Here is a 10,002-nt window from a genome sequence, read left to right on the forward strand (position 1 = left end):
CGCTTAACATCCCTCAATAACTATTTTGATGTAATAGCAGAATAGAATATGCTTTGCAGACCAAAATATTGAGAAAAGAGAAGCCCATTCATTATCTTTACCAGTCTATAATCATGTTCCACTTGTTTTCTAATGACAAGTGACTCAGTACTAATAAAGCAATCAGGCGTGAGCTTGAAGTGTCCAGCTTATATAATTATCCGTATAAACCGTATATCACACAGTCCAACTTATAAATGGAATTGTGATAAATGTGAAATGAGTGATTTCTGCGTTGTACTCATCCAGGAAACCAAGGACTCTCATTAATGGATTAGTTTTTTTTAGAGTAAGAGACGAAGCAGAGTTGACTTTCAATTATTTCAAAGAAGGAACTGTGGTTGGAGGATGATAACTCTCCCTGCTCCTCACTGGGTATCTAAGTTGATTATTCTGTCGTTTTATGGAACTCCTTAGTTCTTATATGTAGAAGTATACGATGATTCCGTGGAAGATCTAAAACAATTTATGTAAAGGGATACTTATTAACGAGATCAGAAGTCAGTAGTCACAAGTCACCTCGATATTATGAGGTACCTGCACAATTAACATCAGAGGAGATGAAATCCACCTACTGAACCACTTGTTTATGGGATTTCACCTTAAGAGTCGAGATACCTTCACCAGACTATGATATTGAAAGGAGTTATAGCATCCACCACTTAGATAAATTCTCAACTCACGTTTTTAAATTAATATTATTGTTACAATATTTGTGACGTCACTCAGTTCAGCCAATCAGAATTTAAATTTCAACCTTTATTATCCACCACCTTGTATTCATGTAATGTAATTTAATAATAGTTTGACGTTTCGCACAGGGTTATGTGTTTTTCTTTAGAATAAACCAGAAACATAAACTATTAATCAATGCCATAGTTCTTAGTATTTGTGTCATAATTATGCTCTAAAAATATTAAAAGTTATTTTAAAACAAAAATACATATCCTTAATCATCTATGAAGGGTATTTATATTCTATATTTTTCGATTAAGGTTGCGTTAATGCTGAACATAATTCATATACATATGTTTTTGTATAATTTTTATTTCCAGCTACTTGTCTCTTCTTTTCTTTATTGTCAATTTAGATAAGGGTATTTTAAACAACTTAGATCTTAGTTAGTCTTGTTTCATTAGTTCAAAAATGTTTTTATTTGTTCTACGATTCTTAGAACTGTTTAATACTTATGTTACATAAGTTATCCCACATTAAAATAACATGATCATCGTTACAGGAGAAATACGCATCGGAAATTTAACTTTTAATCAAATACAATTGATAAAATATGCCGATTCTGTTGAGATATTCTTTATTCCGTAAACACCTCTGATTTGCCAAGTACAATAGAATGATGTGCCTGCAATTAAGGTTGCAAAGTATTTAAAGCCTTTGCTCTGAAATATCCTACTCTTTACAAGAAAAATTAAAGTAGCTAGATTAAAGATATATTAATAATACATGACTATTTACTCCAATTAAAATTTATTTTTTTCTGTAAAATCAATGATCAGAAAAGATGTAGAAATTTAAGGAAGTAATATTAATTAATTGGTTCTAAAAATTAATAATCTTTTCATATGCTAGCAAAAATCTTGGTATTGGGGGTTAAACGTTGGATTTACTGATAGGCGTGTGCCTATAAAAATATCTACTATGTACGAGTTTCAAAATGTCAGTTTAGTTTTCCCCTATGACAAAAATATCTCCACCTATCAACTAAGTAAATAAGTAGCACACGGCTCACTTTTTTAATTAAATAGAGAAGTAGTTTATTTTCCTTTCGTCTGTTTTTATTTCTTACGTTGACTTTTGTATGATTTAAAGCAGCCAACACTCTGTCAAAAAAAGTATTATATAATATTGGTATTTTATATTTATCAATTTATATAAATCAAGGTCCTCCGTTTATAATTTGTGTCACTTTGTACTCAGTCATGGATACTTTTTCTGATAAAATTATTAATTCAATGTATATATTAGTTAATTACTATTATGAAAATAATAGTAATAACAGTTGGCAACTAGCAAAGTACAGAATACATATATTTTTTTCAAATTTTGCCATTCCCTTTTGACATTCGAGTTTAAGAGTGGATAAAAATCCTTGTCGTGTAGAAGGGGAATAGGTGTTTTTCTGATTGAAAGAGGTATTTGGTGAAGGACTGGGAACGTCCGTTTATCTTACGGGAAATACGTAAAAAAATTGACCTTGAAGACTTCGTGACATTGACTGGACCTTGCATGGAAATTAAAGTTTATGTTGTCTACCGTAAGATATAAAAAAAACAAAACCAAATCAAGACATCATGTTAGAGATACCAGTCAATTTTATTCAGATTTTGCGACTCTTGAACTTAAACTCAAAACACAAGAGAACAAGGCATAATACGCCTCCAGTTTTTTGATATGATATAGTAAACAGTATGAACATTCATTTCATGCAAGGTTAGGCCAAGGTCATGAGGTCTTCAAAGTAAACTCCAAGGTCAAATTATAGTTTAGAAGGTAATTACCCCCTTTTATATTACAAGTCTGAAAATGATACCGGATTTCTTTTCTGGGCTTATTAACTTTTCAATGATAGTTCATACATCGATATTGGTCATGTGGTTGCGGAGATATGGGATTTTAAAATTTGAGGTCCTGGTTAAATTTGTTGATAAAGTCAAAAACTCAAAAGAGTATATCTCCCAGACTATTAATACAAATGGGATAAAATTTCACAGGAATTAGTTTCTACCTACAGGCATCAATGGTGCCAAGTTTCATCAAAATCGGAGAGGGTAGGGTTTCAACCATTTGGTGAACTGAGGTTGAATGCCCGAATTACCCAAAAATTAAAACAATTCTACGTATATGATTCAATTTTATTTATAATATTAAACATTTATTTATAATAATCATAATTTCATTTATTTAATAAAAAAATGATTTTATCAAGGACACATTAAGTAATGTTATTTAGTAAATATGTGACATAATATGGGGATAAATAATTTCAGAAATTGATGAAAAAAGTATTAATACTTGTAATCATTAAATAAATTGTACATCATAATTATAGTATAGTTCAGATGCATTCCCTTTAAATTCAAAATTATGATTATGCGTATAATTAATATTATCTTTAAGGATGTTTTAAATAATATAAATATGTATTGAAAAATTATAAATTTAATTTACAATTATCAATCACTGTATAGATTGATTACTTTCCTTAAAATGTCTCAGAGCACGCCATTTGCAAATCACTGAGTATGGAATGGTCGTGTATGAAATAGGTTAGACTGCAATTTTCTATATACCCTTCTTATTTTTCTAATTTTTGTTGCTAAATATCTTATTAAAATTTGAACTTTATTTAAGAACAGATGGTGAATGTTGTGTAACATCAAACACATTCATGGAGATGCTAGTAAATATGTAAGGTAACCATTTTTTGGTCTCCAAAGTGATTGGTCCTAGATTATTTATCAACAGGACAATGATGTTAGGACCAAGGTGGACGTCATAAATAAGTTCACGAAATTTTTAAATAATTTAATAGATTATTTTTGATTCCTTTTACTTCCGATCTTATTTAAGTGCCTCTGAAGTCAGAACTAAAGCTTATAAACTGTTACTCTTATAAGCTGTGGACATAAGCAACCAGTTGGAAAAAATAACCCCCAAAAATAATTATTTACTATAGTTTTCGATTGATATTGCTAATGATATAAAAGAAATATACTTAATAGTTTCTTAAAAATATTGGAAGAATAAGGCAAATAAACAAAGAACCCTATTTCTGGAAATAACCCTTAGTCTTAAGAGATACTTTATACATAGGTTGACTGATTTAATTTAAATTTTTGCTAATAGTAAATATAGATGAAAAGCAGAATTTATATAATAAATCTATTAAATTGATTGGCATCAGTGATAGACTATATAGGCTTATTTTTTTTTTTTTTTTAAAGAAAGGGAAATCGAATCAGATAAAAAGTTGAGGTTACAGCAAAGTTTCCTAAATAGTAATTATATTCATTGATGTTTAAGGAAAAACTATATTATTAGGGGATTAATACCAATCGGCGAACATATAATATAGATTTAAACTATCAAGTAATACTCATTATGAACAGGAATCTCACCTACAGGGGCCCCGAAAGCAGATATATATTTTTGAGGGAAAACTTATAACAAGGTTTATTATAACCAAGCAAAATCTGTCTGTCTTTCTCTGACTGTGGAAGACACGTTTAACGAACGTGTGTTGCTAAACTCAGCACCTTATATTAAGTAGAAAAAGGAATTACATATTTAGTACGTCAAAATAAAAATAATTTTTTTAACGTCATGTATACACACAACCCAATATTTCAAAGACATATATCACTAAATTATAGTCTTTGTATTCAAATTTGAGGGATGAGTTAAAATACCCAATAATTTTAACTTAAGTTTGGAACTTTTATTGGATTTAAGATACTTATATTGGCCGCAATATGGCTTTCAAATATAATTTGTCAATTTATAATTATTTTATTATGAGAATCAATTTAGGAGATTTTAAGTACAATTTGTAAGATATCCAACAAGTTCAAAATAATAGTTTGTTGATAGAAATTGAACAGAAAATGTGTCAATGAATACAAATGTCATCTATATATATAATTTACAAAAAATAATGAATTTGTGAAGTTTGGCAACTAGGGTGTGTAGCTAAGGCCCAGTATATTACATTAAAATGAGATAAAAAGAGGAGTACATATTTACATTTTTAAAGCAAAGTTCATTGAGGTTGCTTAAATACTCACTTTGGTACTTAATAAGTTGTATGGACAAGCTCTGACTTCACTGGATTTGTTGCCACGTCATGGGAGGAACATTAGTTTTTATCGTTCCCACTTCACCTTGGAACTCCATTGAATTTGTGATGGCGTAGCAAGAAGGGATAACATTGCCAGTATATGTGAAGTTCCATGGATTTTACCAAATTTGGATGATTATCAAACATCAATATGAAATGAGACATAAACAGGAAACATGCATTTTGTTCATATCCGACATACATAAAATTAAAAGCATATCAGGACGTGATTCAATTATTTTCTTTGAATAAAGCTTCAAATTATTATCGTGAATACGACTTTTCTTATGCTGTTGAAGTTCGAATTTTCTAAAGGCTTGGATCCCAAAAGGCCATGTGACAAAATTCTGGAAGCCTTACCATAAATATAGCATGTTTCTTCTTCATTATTGGCGATAAAGGAATTAAAATTAACATTTATCTATTGCTATCTAAGAGTTACCCGGCGTTGCTCACCCAGGGAGGGAGCAGGACTCCACATTGGCAATGGGACCAGCTGTTCACCTGCACAATCTGTTGGCCGAGGTATATATTGCAAAATAAAATGCAATCTTTTGTGACCATTTCTTATAATACAATAGCTTGATTGTCTTAATAAATTATAAATCTCAATCAAAATGCACTACATCAGGGATGTTTACTCTTTTATTATAATGGGCCGCATTGCAACTTGAAATATTTTAATGGGCTGCAGAACCTATTAAGTTTAATTTATTGAAAAATGGCTACATAAAACAAAACTATTAAATAAAAAGGTATTTCAATTTTAGACCAAATATAATTTTCCAAGGGCAAACTGCTTAAAAAAGCTAATCTGGCAACCCTGTTAGAGTCTCAGAAAATACGAGATACCGTCAAATATTTTTCAAAGTTTGTATGTATTATGAGCGTTCTATGTGTTTTGATGATATTGCGACAATTTTACTAAAAAATACTACTTGCAGTGAGAATGAATCGTGGGCTACAACTAACCATTAGGCAGGACGCTATGCAGACCGTGATCCACAGGTTGGACATTCTTGGACTAGATTATCAAAGTGCTTGCAATGAAATTTTATCTAATCAAATCCTTAATGATCAAATAGCTTGCAATGAATTGTTTAATAACCAAATTACCCACAATCATTTTACCGGACAATGTAAATGAAGTAAAAATGCCCAATTTCCCACATTGTCCGTAACATATATACAAATACCTATATATTCAATGTCTGTGTGTGTGGGTATGTTTGTCCTTCAGTCACGGCTGAACTAATGTATGTGTTGCGATGAAATTTTTTATTTAGCTTCTTATGGTTCCAGAAAGGGTTCTGGTAGTATTTTTTGGTCTTTGGGGCAACGACGGCCTTTAAATAGCATTTTTTTAGCACTTCAGCTGTACAACCTAAGCGCCAGGGTGTATTTTGGATATTAGACAGGGTCTTTGATCCTCAGAGAAGTGGCTGTGCAAGAATTTAACCTGCTTCAGGGACCAGCAGCTCACAACTGTTGGCGAGGGTGTATTCTAGCATATTAGAAAAGGATCTTATCTCTTAGAAATGTGACGGCGGGGAGTTTCAACTGGCTTGAGGGTCTATACTTCACCTTTACAACCTGAGAGCCGGGGTGTATTTTGGGATATTATGAGGGTTTCTTGATATTCAGGGAAGGGGCGGTGGATAAATTTAATTCGACTCGGGCATAGCAGTTCACCTCCACAACCCGTGGGCTGGGGTGTATTATAAAATGTTAGAAGGGTTCCTTGGTGACTAGAATCACGTCAGGGGTAGAGTTGAAACTGTATTTTGGCCTTGTACTTCACCTGTACAACCTGAGAGCCGGGGGGAGGGGTATGCTCAGGGAATCTACGAGTTCGGCGTCTCACCCATAATAAACCAAATACTTCCTCATCGCGTAAAATAAAAGTCCCTATATATTAGTATAATTATACTCATAAAACCAACATTACAATAATTCTTAAAACTTTATGGTATTTTTTTTGTTTTATATTAAATAGAAGAATTCTTGATTCTTAATTAATTTTAATTCGACCCCTGGAAAACCTACTCTTGTAACAATTACATAATGGAATTTAATAAACTTTTAAATGTTGAAAAATTAAATATAATTATTGTATTTATTTGTTCTTGTTACATGCATATTATTTGATTTAAAAAATGTTCGACTTCTTCATAAGAAAAGTAAGTAATATTGGAATTGTAAGTACAATGAGTTTCAGGATAAATACGCATAAATAAATTAAACTACCTATAATATACACATTATATTTTATGCAAATGGAAATATGTATAAATTTTATCTTAAATTAAGGAAGACTACACCTTATATAATTAACAAGTTTTTATTTTTTGAATTGGACATCAGTTTTATTTAATTTTTGATCTAACTTCGGAAATATCATCACAATTATAAAAAAACTTTAAACAACAAACCTTTCAAATAATAAATATACCAGTATATTCTAAATGGCCAAACTCACATAAAGAAAATAATTGCATTTTCAATAATAAAAAAAGCTCAGTTAAATTCAATAAAGGTGTGTATGTGTGTGAGGGAGTGCGTGTGTGCATGTGTTGGATTTCAGCTTTTTAGTAAGTGCGACACTGCAAAGAATCAACAAGAGAGGTACATATATGCGGGAGTGTATCCACATAAGTTTACTCTTATGGAGTTATTTAAATCTTCATCAGTCAGTCTCGTTCTGAGCTTTGATTTCAGGATATTCATGTGAGACAAAGTTGACTCATAGAGGTATGTAGATCCAAACAGAGCAGACAATTTCTGGGCTGATTGGTGAAGATTTGCATATTTGTCTGGCTCTACCAAGCTCTAGAAAAACTGGGAATGCTGCTGGGACTTCAATTGCACATTATTTTGAAGGTTTAAAATTTTCATTTCCATTTCTACTGGATCAAAATGTGAGGCGCGCCATTTTTGAACTTGTCCTTTTAAATATAGCTTCAAATATTTTTATTGAAAGTTCTTCATATTTAAAGACATAAAAATAAAGTATTATTTAGCCAAAGTCTTTTGGCGAGCTACTTGGAATGGAGCTGTTAGCTAGTAGTAGCTCGTGAGCGACGTATTGGAGACCTCTACTCCAGAGGATCTGCAACATCAGCAAGAAATTACTCAAAAAATTGCCATGTCTGCAAATCTCTCAAAATATATATCTCTTATATATATTTTATATGATCATAAATGAAGTAAAATAATTAAGGTAAATCCTCAACTACACCTACATATTAAATGCTATCATAATACCTTCAACTAGAAATGTAATGCTCAATGTTCATAAATAAAATAAGCTTATGTGGAAGTGAGATACGATCAAGTTATTAGCAATGATCAGAAATTTTTATTACAATGACAGAGGTCTGTTTAGACTAAATGTAGAAATATTATAAAAGCACTTAATTTTCCGTTGATTTTATTATGATAGTTAACAGTAATTGAGTATTTACTCTGTATGCGACCCAATATCTTGTGAAATATTATCAAAAACTTATAACTCACTGTTTCTACAATTCCTGAAATTTTATTATATTTTTAACGTTGTGATGAAGAATTTTGTGTCATCAATAGAAAAAAAGACTAATTGTCAGAAGTCATTCGACTTAACATGCTATTGTGGTCCTTCACTTCTAAATTTTTATCATTACATACGAAATATAAACTATTTTTAAACTAATGTAAAAAAAAAAAAAAAAATATCCAAATTATCACAAATAATGTTATAATTTGTCTGAGTATAAAATGCAATTATTAAGTTGAGGGATAAATATAATTTAGGATAAGCTAAAAAATGGATTAATTTAAGATCGCAATACATTTTTACAAGTCCGATAAATTAATCAATTAATGTTCAGACTTGTCAGTTCTCATATTATTTGTATACAGTTGGAGTAAAAAGGAGCTGGTCTCAATTCAGCTTTGTGTGAGTGCCATATTTTCATTTCCTAAGTCCCTGTTTTAGTATTCCTTGTGTTGAATTATAATTACTTGTACGTAAAATACGAGGTATTCTGTATTCGGCCGCTGATAACAAACTGAATTTTCCAAAAATGTGCGGAACTTTACCATCAATATACTAGAAACCTCTTAATAACATGTACTCCGTACAAATACTTTTGTATAGCTCGGTATATACATATGTACATAATTATATATTATGTACTAGTTTCAACCAAAAATTTGATGAATAATTTCAAATGAAGGGTTCACTTATAGTCACGTTCATGAATGGATGTCTTAATAAAAAAATATTCCTATTAATTATTTAATAAATGTATCTCATTACTTTAGAAAATATAATGGTGTTGTTTCAAAAAAATCTAGTTATTACCCATTTATGTGCTTCTGAATAGTTCATAATATGTAAATGACAGCCAATACATTTTGGCTTTTAAATAGTAATCATTGATCAAAATAAAATTAAAGAACCAAACAATTGGAAATTGAATAATATTTTAATTATAATTTTGTTCTTGCTATACTTTTATGAAATAACCAAACTTCTTTCTTCTATATTCAACATTATATGAAATATTGATAAATTAATGGGTTTAGCTATACCTATTTTACAATTGAGTTTGAGTCAAAGTTGATTTTTTTTCGAACCTATGTATCAAAGTTTTTAAGCATTGTAATAAGATCAAGCACATATATTTGTGTTTTCAAAAAAAGGAGAATGTATATTTAGAATAAAATGTGAAAATTACAAATTTTAAAGTTTAGAGTTTTAATCTTGTAAAATTATAACCAAAGACTTCTTTAGAAACACAAATGACTGCAGACCCCATCAACACTTAAAGTCATTTATAAATGTACTTGCAAGCGTATTTTTGGATATGACTGATGTAAAATTTTAAATTTGCTATTATAATTGAAAAGTTTTATTTGAAACCATAAAGATTTCTTCCTCTCTTATTAGATTTAATATGAAACAAAAAAAGAAAACTTCTGGAGCCGACTGATGTTCTTGAGATTAATAGCTTTCGAATGAGAGCACGCAAATTAATAGATTTCTCATACCCCGGTGGACGTATTGAGTAGTGAACCCCAAACACAACGGCGTACCTTTTATAACTTTGTTGTTGAGTCGCTAT

Source organism: Lepeophtheirus salmonis, chromosome 8, assembly GCF_016086655.4.
Source record: "Lepeophtheirus salmonis chromosome 8, UVic_Lsal_1.4, whole genome shotgun sequence".
Taxonomy (NCBI): Eukaryota; Metazoa; Arthropoda; class Copepoda; order Siphonostomatoida; family Caligidae; genus Lepeophtheirus; species Lepeophtheirus salmonis.